Genomic DNA, 11,113 nt, shown 5'->3' with positions numbered 1-11,113 from the left:
TATCTTTCTAATCTTTTTCCTTTCCATGTGCATACATGTTTTGCACCAATGGGATCATATTGCATGCACATTTTTGTTACCTGTTTTTTTCCTACCTGAGAACACATCATGAATGTATTACATGTTATTAAAGATTCTCCTGTGGTGTGATTTGTAATGCTGGCTTAGTATCTATCGAATGGATAGATAGTGATTCTTTTAAAGCAATGCCCTTGTGTTGTGTAGTTTGACTTTTTCCATTCTTCCACCACTCTTAGCAATGAACACCTTTGTATGAATTTCTCTGCTCACGTTCCTAATGATCTTCTCAGAACCCATGAACAGACATTTGCTTCACAGAAAGAGCACCCTGTCAAGGCTTTTCCTACCCATTGCCAAGTTTTCTATTAGAAAAGTCCTGTAAATTCACACTCCCACCAGCAGTGTATGAGAATGCTATAATAAGGGCTGTTGGCCAAGATGATGATTATGAAAAAAATAAATAATCAAGAAGATAAGTATTTGCTAAAGGCTCTCCCCACGCCAGCTGTGTTTATTTGTTGAACTCTATAGTCATGTTCCTTGGAGCGAGCACTGAAGGTTCTGTAGACTTTTCGTTTATTTAGTGCCTCTTTCAACACTCTGAGACTTTGACCCAAGTTTTATCTGAAGGAAAGATTTCTGGTAAATAGTTTCCAGTTTGGAAACTCAGCCCAAATACTTCCATCGCTCGCCCCAGTGTGGACCACCTCTGTGGTTTTAACGGCTGGGAATCAATCAGAAAGTACTGCTGTTGACTTGGAGCTGAGAACTGAAGTGCTTAGAAGAAATGAAAGAGTAGGTCTGGGGTGAAAAAGTCATGTTTCAAATTACAAAGGGAAACCAATAACCACCCAAGGGGTCGGCGTTTCACTTGACCTGCTCTGATAATATCACTATGGTGATGTTCTCCATAAACAGTTGCATAAGAGCAAGATGAAAAAGAACCAGCAAGTTCCATCCAGGAGGTCTGGAGTTATTTTAGGGATCAAGGCAGTGTCATCTGGGGTAAATATGGAATGCAACGTCTGTTCTTTTACCAATCATCCCCTTTTGTGAGGCTGAACGAAGGTCTGGCACATCAGATGTTTGGGCCGAAAGCAGCATTGACCTAGTGCCTTCAGGGCTCGGGAGAAACTTCAGCCAAAGGAATGGAAAGAGCGGTTCCTAACAGATGCTGGAACGATTCCTCTCACACCCCTGGCTTCTGAGACTCTCCTGAGCCCGATGTGGAGTCCAAGGGTGGAACAGGGTGATGTTCTCGGGATGGGCTGGCCCGGTGGAGAGGCAGAGAGGGGATCCCCAGGGAACTGAGCTTAGCTGTCTGCCCTGACCTTGATTCCTGGGCTAGAGGGGGTGGAGGCCACAGCCTGTCTCTGGGGCATCACCATCTGCTGTGGATGACATCGGCCACTCCCACCCTCATGGTCTTCTCTTTGAACCCCTGACTCAGCGAGCCCCAGTCCAAAAAGCAGAACTAGCTATTTTTGCATCAAAAAAAAAGTCAGGCGATACACTTGCTGAACTCCTTCCTGACCCTGAAACTCTTACTCTCTGCACTTAACCCCTTGGTCTTCCCTTGTTCTCTTTGCTCTCTTCTCAGCTGTTACATTGCGAGGGGGTGTCACTACTGGTAAAGAACCCACCTGCCAATGCAGGAGACTTACCAGACCTGGGTTCAATCCCTGGGTCGGGAAGATCCCCCTGGAGAAGGAAATGGCAACCCACTCCAGTATTCTTGCCGGGAGAATCCCCATGGACAGAGGCGCCTGGTGGGCTGTAATGGAGTTGCAAAGAGTCAGACACGACTGAAGCAACTTAGCATGCATGTACTCTTATTTGGGGGGCTTCCGTGGTGGCTCAGCAGGTAAAGAATGCCTCCCAATGCAGGAGACATGGGTTTTGATCCCTGGATCAGGAAGATTCACTGGAGAAGAAAATGGAACCCACTCCAGTATTCTTGCCTGGGGAAATCCCATGGACAGAGAAATCTGGCGGGCTACAGTCCATGGGGTTGCAAAAGAGACCGTCATGACTTACTGATTAACAACACCACCACCACCCTCATCTTTAGCGAAGATCTTCAGAGGAAAGGGCTGTTCTGCGGCCGTGGAGGCTGGCACTCAAAAGGTTCTCCGTAAGGGTCAGCTGATAGCACGTGAATCCAAAACCCTGTGCCTACCCTGATGCGGAGGTTTCTGAAATGATGGCTGTTTGTTTATTCACTCGTTCAACCACTGTTTATTCAGCACTTCCTGAGAAGCAGAACTTCTGCTGGGGACTGGGGCTACAGGGACCAACAAGATCCCAGGGCTCTGTTCTTATGGAGATAATGCTCTTGTAGACCTCAGTATGAGTAGTGAACACAGATGTCATCACAGAGCCTTCTCTGACCATTGGGTATAAAATCACCCGTCCCTGTTTTATTCTTTTTCCCAGAACTTAGCATCACAAGGCATAATATATGCTTGTTTGTGTCGGGTGGGGTTTTTCGGCTGTGCCATGCAGCTTGTGGGAGCTCCTTGAACAGGGATGGAACCCTGCCCCCTGCAGTGCAAGGGCAGAGTCCCGACCACCAGACCAGCCGGGAAGTCCCTTATATATATTTCAAATCAGTTTGTTTAGTGTACTCTGCAAGCCTCTAGAAGAACTTTCCAGCAAAACTCTCCAGGGAACGTGTTAAGAAGAGCCGCAGGACTTCCCTGGCGGTCTGGTGGTTAAGATTCTGTGCTTCCAAAGCAGGGGGCGTGGGTTCAACTTCCTGTAGTTGGGAAATAAAGATCCCAAGTGCTGCCCAGCATGGCCAAAAAAAGGAAGAACTCCAGAGGGTCATCACGACAGATTACGACCATCCAGAGCTTTACAGCATACAAAGCAGGGAGGTGCACTGGGTTGAGCACGAACCCTCATCTCTCAGGGGTCTGGTTTCCTCCTTGTAAAGTGGACATAAAGTTGCCGGCCTTTGGGGACCATTTGTCCATTGGAAAAGGGAACGGGTGTGAGCTGCCCCGCCCCACCCCCGGGACCTGGTGCTCCACGCTGGAAGGCTGAGCGCTGCGGTTTCTTTACTATTGGAGCTTCTCAATTGCATGTGGACATTATTATTATCATCATCCCCATTTTAACCCACAAGGAAAACCCAGCTCGCAGGGTCTTAGGAGTTGGCTCGCAGAGGCTCAGGCAGGACTAGAGCACCCCAGAGGGACAGAATCCCACGTACAGCGCCCTGCCTGTCTCCCTAGGGCGGCCGGCTCTGGCAGCGCAGCCTCCTGTGCGTCCTCCTCTCGGCTCCTCCGCCTCCGTTTTGACATTCCACCCCACCCACCGCTGTGGGAAAAGGAGAGCCGTGGAGAGAAGCAAGCCAAAGGGGAAGTTAGTGCAGTTGGTTAGTAAGCGAAAGTCGCTCAATCGTGTCCGACTTTTGCGACCCCGTGGACTACGCAGTCCATGGAATTCCCCAGGCCAGAATACTGGAGTGGGTAGCCTGTCCCTTCTCCAGGGGATCTTCCCAACCCACGGATCGAACTCAGGTCTCCCGCATTGCGGGCGGATTCTTTACCAGCTGTGCTATCAGGGAAGCCTAGTTCGTTAATAAGTGAGAGGCAAATCCCCCTCGGCCCTCACCGCCCCGCCCATTCTGCCGCTTCCCTCGGTGCCCGCCCCCCACCGAGTTTCCCCGTAGCACCCATTTCTCTAAGCTTTAGGATCCCTCTGCCTCCAGCATCTAAGTTGATGGGGATTCTGGTTCAATCTGATGGGATAGGCCATGAGACTTATTAGCATAAATCAGGGATATTTCTTGCAATTGAGAGGTACTCAGATTATAAACACTACTAGAAACTCAACTTTCTAAAACTGATTATAATTTTAAAGGGAATTCCCTGGCATTTCAGTGGTTAAGACTCTGTGCTCCCAATGCAGGGGTTGCGGGTTCAATCCCTGCTCAGGGAACTAAGATCCCACAAGCCACATAGCCAAAAAAATAAAAATAAATAAGGTAACAATAAGGATAATAAAATAGTTTGAAAAATAAAAAGTTATAACTTTAAAATATTTATAATAGTGTTATAATTCATGAGCTTCTTCTTGGTTCCAGACAGTGTGGATGGAAATTTACAAATACCTGAGGACAGCCAAAAAGGCAGATATTATTATTCCCATTTTATAGATGAAAAAATTGAAGCTCAAGGATGAAGGATCTCTTCAGAGGTTATGTAGCTACTAAGTGATGAAGGCCCCAGATTTAAATCCAGGTCTGTCTATATTCAAATCTCCTTCTGCTACACAAAAATAAAACGATTCAGAGGGGTGGAGTCAATGTGCCTCAGAACACCTGTCCCAGCAACCCTCTGAAGAAAATTGAAAATATCCTAAAGAAATGCAAAAGTCAGTAGATGGCTATATGAATTATATATAGGGAGTGTAGCCAGTAAAATATTTTTCAATTATTAAAAATTATATACAGAATCTGATGAAACAGAAAAATATTAATACTTATGCTAAATGAAAAATGTAGGGTATAAAATGTATCTCCATGGAGATTATAATTGAAAATGTATATCCACTACATAAATATGCCTGTGAATTATAAACAAACCTATGTGAAAGACTGAAAGGAAATATATAAATATGATCACAATTCTGTAGTGGAATTTGGAAGGATTTTTCTGACTCCTGGTTACTAATCTTTCTGCAACGTGTTAACTTACTTTGCAATTTACAAATTTAAAAGCAAATTCGAAGATGGTCTTCTCTGAAGTACTGTCATTTTGCCAGAGTACCTGAATCAGCATGCATCGTGGGGGATTCTTTTGTTGTTGAAGTATAGTTAATTAACAATGTTTGAGATGTACAGCAAGGTGATTCAGTTGTATTTATACCTGTATATATGTAAACATATATATATATTCTTTTTCAGATTCTTTTCCATTATAGGTTATTACAAGATACTGAATATAGTTCCCTGTGCTATGCAATAGGTCCTTGCTGTTTATCTATTTTATATATGGTAGTATGTATCTGTTAATCCCAAATCCCCAATTTATCCCTTCCCCTCCTTTCCCCACCGGTAACAGTAAGTTTGTTTTCTATGTCTATGAGCCTATTTCTGCTTTTTTAAATAGCTTCCTTTGTATCATTGTTTTTTCAGACTCCACATACAAATGACATCATGTGCTATTTGTCTTTCTCTGACTTACTTCACTTGGTATGACCATTTCTAGGTCCCTCAGCATACATTTTCTTTTTAGTTTAGTTTTATTCACTTCTGGCAGCTCCGGGTCTGCATTGCAGTGACAGGCTTTCTCTAGGTGTGGCCAGCAAGGGCTTCTCTCGAGTTGGGGCACACGGGCTTCTTACGGGTGGCTTCTCGCTGTGAATCATGGACGCTAGACCACGCGGGCTTCAGTGGTGGTGGTGCGCGGGCTTCCTTGCCCCTCAGCATGGGAAGTCTTCCCAGATCGGGGTCAAACCAATGCCTCCAGAACTGGCAGGCGGATCTTTTACCACTGAACTACCAGGGAAGTCCCAGCATACATTGTTTTAAGTTGCTAACTAGATGACTTTCCTTGACCAATTGCTCCAATCCCGAAGGCCCCATGACCCCAGCCACTTGTGGATTATAGCCCTTCCTGCACGCATTCCTGGCCGAGCCAGCTCTGAGTATGACCCTCACCCACATCTGCGCTAACTCACACCACGCTCTGGTCTAGAGCTGCTCCATCCGGTAGGGGAGCCATTGCCACAGGTGGATATTTAAATTTAAATTAATTTAAGGAACACATAGTTGAGCTCTTCAGTCTCAGTGACCATATTCCAAGTGGTCGATAGCCGCATGCAGCTAGTGGTTATCGTACTGGACAGTGTGCATATAGAATGTTCCCATCATAACAGAAAGTTCTATCAGACAGCAGTGCTCCAGCATCTAGACTGAAGACAACTTCTTAAACCCTGGGGTAAGGATTTCCTGGCCACTTACCATCAGTGGCTTCAGCAGACAATGCCTTTTACGTTCTAAGATTTTACTCTCTCCTATTTCTATGCTCCTGAGACCTCAAGGGTAAGGGAAAATTAAAGATGAGCCTTCTCTACTACAAGGTAGAGGCTTCCCAATTATTGTTAATTAAAAATGCTTCACAGAGTGAAGATTGATTAAGCAAAGTGGGCGAAGGGGGAAAATTGATTAGAGGTTTTTTTTTCTTTTAATATAAATATTATCAACAGAAGCCATTGATTGATGTCTACTATGTCCAAGCACTGTTTATATTTTATCTATTAATCTTCACAACCCTGAAAGATCAGTTTTACTCCATTGTGTACTATGATGAAGACCCAGTGAACCAGTGAAGTTGCTCAGTTGTGTCTGACTCTGCAACCCCATGGACTGTAGACCACCAGGCTCCTCCATCCATGGAATTTTCCAGGCAAGAGTACTGGAGTGGGTTGCCATTTCCTTCTCCAGAGGATCTGCCTGACCCAGGGATCGAACCCAGGTCTTCCTCCTTGCAGGCAGACACTTTACCATCTGAACCACCAGGGAAGCCATGATGAAGACACTGAGACTCAAAGAAGTAAAGAAACTTGCCCAAATTCATGAGCCAGAATCCACACCTATGGACACCAAAGATCATACTCTTTCTACTACAGCAACATTCCTCATGATGGGGAAATTACAAATCTCACAGAAGGATCTGAATGGCCCACTTGGGTAACAACCCTATCCTGGGACCAATCACATTGGAAGAAATATTAGGCAGGCCTAAGTCACTATCCTAAAAAGCCTCTTGATGAAAGTGAAAGAGGAGAGTGAAAAAGTTGGCTTAAAGCTCAACATTCAGAAAACTAAGATCATGGCATCCGGTCCCATCACTTCATGGGAAATAGATGGGGAAACAGTGGAAACAGTGTCAGACTTTATTTTTCTGGGCTCCAAAATCACTGCAGATGGTGACTGCAGCCATGAAATTAAAAGACGCTTACTCCTTGGAAGGAAAGTTATGACCAACCTAGATAGCATATTGAAAAGCAGAGACATTACTTTGCCAACAAAGGTCCATCTAGTCAAGGCTATGGTTTTTCCTGTGGTCATGTATGGATGTGAGAGTTGGACTGTGAAGAAATCTGAGCGCCGAAGAATTGATGCTTTTGAACTGTGGTGTTGGAGAAGACTCTTGAGAGTCCCTTGGACTGCAAGGAGATCCAACCAGTCCATCCTAAAGGAGATCAGTCCTGGGTGTTCACTGGAAGGACTGATGTTGAAGCTGAAACTCCAATAGTTTGGCCACCTGATGTGAAGAGCTGACTCATTGGAAAAGACCCCGATGCAGGGAAAGATTGGGGGCAGGTGGAGAAGGGGACGACAGAGGATGAGATGGTTGGATGGCATCACTAACTCAATGGACATGGGTTTGGGTGGACTCCAGGAGTTGGTGATGGACAGGGAGGCCTGGCGTGCTGCAGTTCATGGGGTCGCAAAGAGTCGGACATGACTGAGAAACTGAACTGAACTGAACTGAAGTCACTACCCACCACTGTTCGGACGAGGCAGTGACTGATGGTGCTGTTAGAACCGTCTGAGATCAGGAAAAGACAGTCACCAGCCACATAAAAAAATGACGGAGCTCACAGAAACAATGATACTCACTGCTTTAACCCTGCCGTTGTTCTCACTGGGCTTACCTGTGTGCTGATCTCATTTTTATTTTTTAATATTTATGTATGTGGCTACACTGGGTTCTAGTTGCAGCATATGGGGTGTTTGAGTTCGGTGAAGCACGCAGAATCTTTAGTTGTGGCATGTGGGATTTAGTTCCCTGATCGGGGATCAAACTCAGGCTCCCTGCATTGGGAGCACAGAGTCTTAGCCCCTGGACCGCCAGGGAAGTCCCTCATTATTTTTCAAAATCATCTCAGAGAGAACAGTAATGACAATAACTACTATCTCTTCTTGAGAGCCTAGGTACCATGGCATACGCTTTCTCTGTGCGTTATTCTTGATTCTCACGCTCATATATATTGTTCTTCAATAATGTTGGGCTTGTTTTCTAATTTTGGGTACAAGTCGCAGATCTCATTTCCTGGATACTCAGACTTGACCTTCCTAGGTTTTCCATGGTCTGTTTCCCACCGCTGGCCCACCCCTTGCATGATGCTCTGAACTAATCCAAGACATCCACGTATTAAACAGTAAATCCTCTGCCCTCAAGCCTACACTCTCTCTTTGGGAGTTAAATGAGTAAGACATTCGCACACAGGATTACTCATTGGGTTGGGCGCCACGGAGCCAATTCTAAACAAGAACCTAGTCTACATAGTCTAGCCGGGGACTGGACCAGCTGCCCTCCAGAGGGCCCTGTAGAGCCAAGAGGTCTGTGATTTAATGGTCAGGGGAGAAGGAGGAATGTTCCCGGGCTGTGGCTTCCCTTGGATTGAATCCAGCCTACACAAGGGCCGCTTGGGGCCCAAGTTGTCTAAGTAAACACTGATTCCTTGACGAGTTTCCAAAATTGGGAACAGAGCAACTGTTTGGTTTGAACAGGCTGTGCTCTGTAAACCACTGCCTGCATATCACCAGAGTCCCGTGTAAATATTTTAGCTACAGATTGGAAGAACACAACTTTCAAAGAAAAAAAAAATCCCATCACTTTGTTGCTAGACTTAAAATGAATTACGTGTCATCTCTGTTGTTAGTCTTAAGATGAATGATGTCTTATTTCTATGTATTGGGAGGTCCAATTCTGTGATTTTATTATAAGCATCTTAGGTGTGCTCTTCTGGGACTATTAGGGTTGGGGGAAAGCCCGATAAATAACATGACACTTTTTTCCTGCTTGAATTAGGAATAAAATGAAGGGAAAACAGAATCAAGTAGGTAGAGATGAAAACCTTTTATGACCAATAAAACTGATAATGAGAATGTTGGCTTTTGGTGTCTGATGAAGGGGCCTTCTAATTCTTCACCCTAGAATTAGACTGAGCCACTCAGTTTGAGATGGCAGTAGACTCCATTCTACCACTGCTTCAGGGGTAGAGCTTGCTCCTGTTGGACCGAAGGCTTGGAGGAGCAGAGATGTGTGTTGCCAGAGAGGAGGGAAGAAGGCCCTGAACTGAGCATGCCCGTTCCTTCTCCCAAACCCGCCAATCAGATCGTCACCCCTCCTCCTATGGGCAGCAATACGAGAAGGAACCAAGAGCCACTGACCTGTTCCTGCGATGGACTTCCTGCCACATGAGAACATGAAGCCAGAGCAAAGGAGATTGGTCAGCAAGAGACACTTTGATGAAGGATAAGGCAAAGTGACGACCTGGTCAAGGAACCCCAGACACAGCCTCCTGGCAGAGAAGGTGACCACTGCTTGAATCAGGAAGCAGAACTTCCTCTTGAAGTGAAAGTTTCCCCTCAGGCATAGCTGCAACCACACTGGTAATACTCGGGCCACATTAGAGGTAGAAAAATTGTGACTCAAAAGCATTGCTCCAATAACCACAATCAACATCGTCTGCCAAGAACATGCCACCCTCTGCCCAACAAACCCGCTCCCCGCCCCCTTGACATTGGCAGACAAGACCTGTGTTACCAAAAGAGAATGCATCGGACGGAAATTGGCAACCTGAGTTTGACCCTGATCTTTTTTGTGTCTCCTCTCTTGCGTGTGCGGCAGGATGGGTTTCCCTGGGTTCTGCACTCTCTCTTCGCCTTGTCATTCTCAGTCCGCCAAGGAGATGAGACGGCGGATCTCTTTTTCAATTTTTGGTTGCACCCACCCCGTGGCATGTGGGATCTTGGTTCTCCAGCCAGGAATGGAACTTGTGCCCCCTCCATTGGAAGGCAGAGTCTTAATCACTGGACTGCCAGGGAAGTCCCAAGAAGGCAGATCTTTTATTGTGATAATGTCACAAACGTCTACAAGAACCTATTAATATTGGTAAGATAGAAACGTTTCTTTAGAAAAAAAGAAAAAACAAGTAAGTCTCTTTAGCCTCAACCACAAGGGGTGGTAGCTAGATGAAGCCAGAGGCCCTGGGGGAGGCTGGGGGTAGAAGATGGAAGAAAAGGCAAAGTGGGAGAAAGGGTGCCGAAGCAGAGAGCACAGGAATGGCAAAGATGTTTTACCTTCTTGAGTTTGAGGATGTTTGTGACTGGTTGGCTGTCATCAGATGGGGAACTTCCTGGGAGTGGAGTCTGTCTGCTTGCCCTTCCAGAAGTTGGTGGGCATAAGGGCAGGGTTTTACTTACAAGGCTTCATCATCCTCAAAATTATCAGTGGCCTCTCTACCACGTTCCTCCCTCCTCTTTGATTACCAAGCCTCATTTCTTCCTTTTTTTTTTTTTAATGCTTTTTTGTTTGTTTGTTTTGGCTGAGAGGCATGTAGGATCTTAGTTCCATGGCCAAGATGGAACAGGAGCCTCCAGCAGCGGAAACACAAAGCCCAAAGCCAGACAAGTCCAATGCCTCACCCTTTATCTGTACGGTCTTTCTCTCATCGTTCTCATTTCTATTTCCAGTGCTCTATTCTTCACCTCTCAGTTGAAAACCTTCTTACCTAGACTTCCTACCTTTATCATTTCCCTTCTGCACCTATGGTTCCTTTCCTACCAGACTGATCTTCCTGGAAAATAGATCTGATGTGCTCAAGGCCTTCTGTTATTTAAGTCTTTGCTCATTCCTTGTTGCCTATAAAAGAAAGTCCAAGATCCAAGATCCTCTGGCGAACAGTCAACTTCTCACCACTGTGATCCTTCATACATCCTACACACAGAGGCAAGTGTAGCTAAGTGAGTGAGGGGTGTTGAATTAGAATAAAAGAGGCTGGGGGTTAAGTGGACGAATGGACCAGTTTTGCAGAACGCTGGTGGGAAGGAGACCTGATCTAGTGTTTCTAATATATGCTGAGTCTTCCTAAACGTCCCACCAGAGGGAATAGTGAAGTGATTTATGGAGCCTCTGCCTATGACATCTAACTTACAGTTTAGGATTATATTTCACAATCGGGGTGATACAAAAAGCAAAAGCAAAAATGAGGTGATATGTATACCAGAAAATCCCATGGTACATTCATGTAATAATTATGAAGCCATTGAAAAATAAGATTTTGA

Source organism: Bubalus bubalis, chromosome 2, assembly GCF_019923935.1.
Source record: "Bubalus bubalis isolate 160015118507 breed Murrah chromosome 2, NDDB_SH_1, whole genome shotgun sequence".
Taxonomy (NCBI): Eukaryota; Metazoa; Chordata; class Mammalia; order Artiodactyla; family Bovidae; genus Bubalus; species Bubalus bubalis.
The sequence above is the reverse complement of the archived record's forward strand: the minus strand, read 5'-3'. Positions refer to the sequence as shown.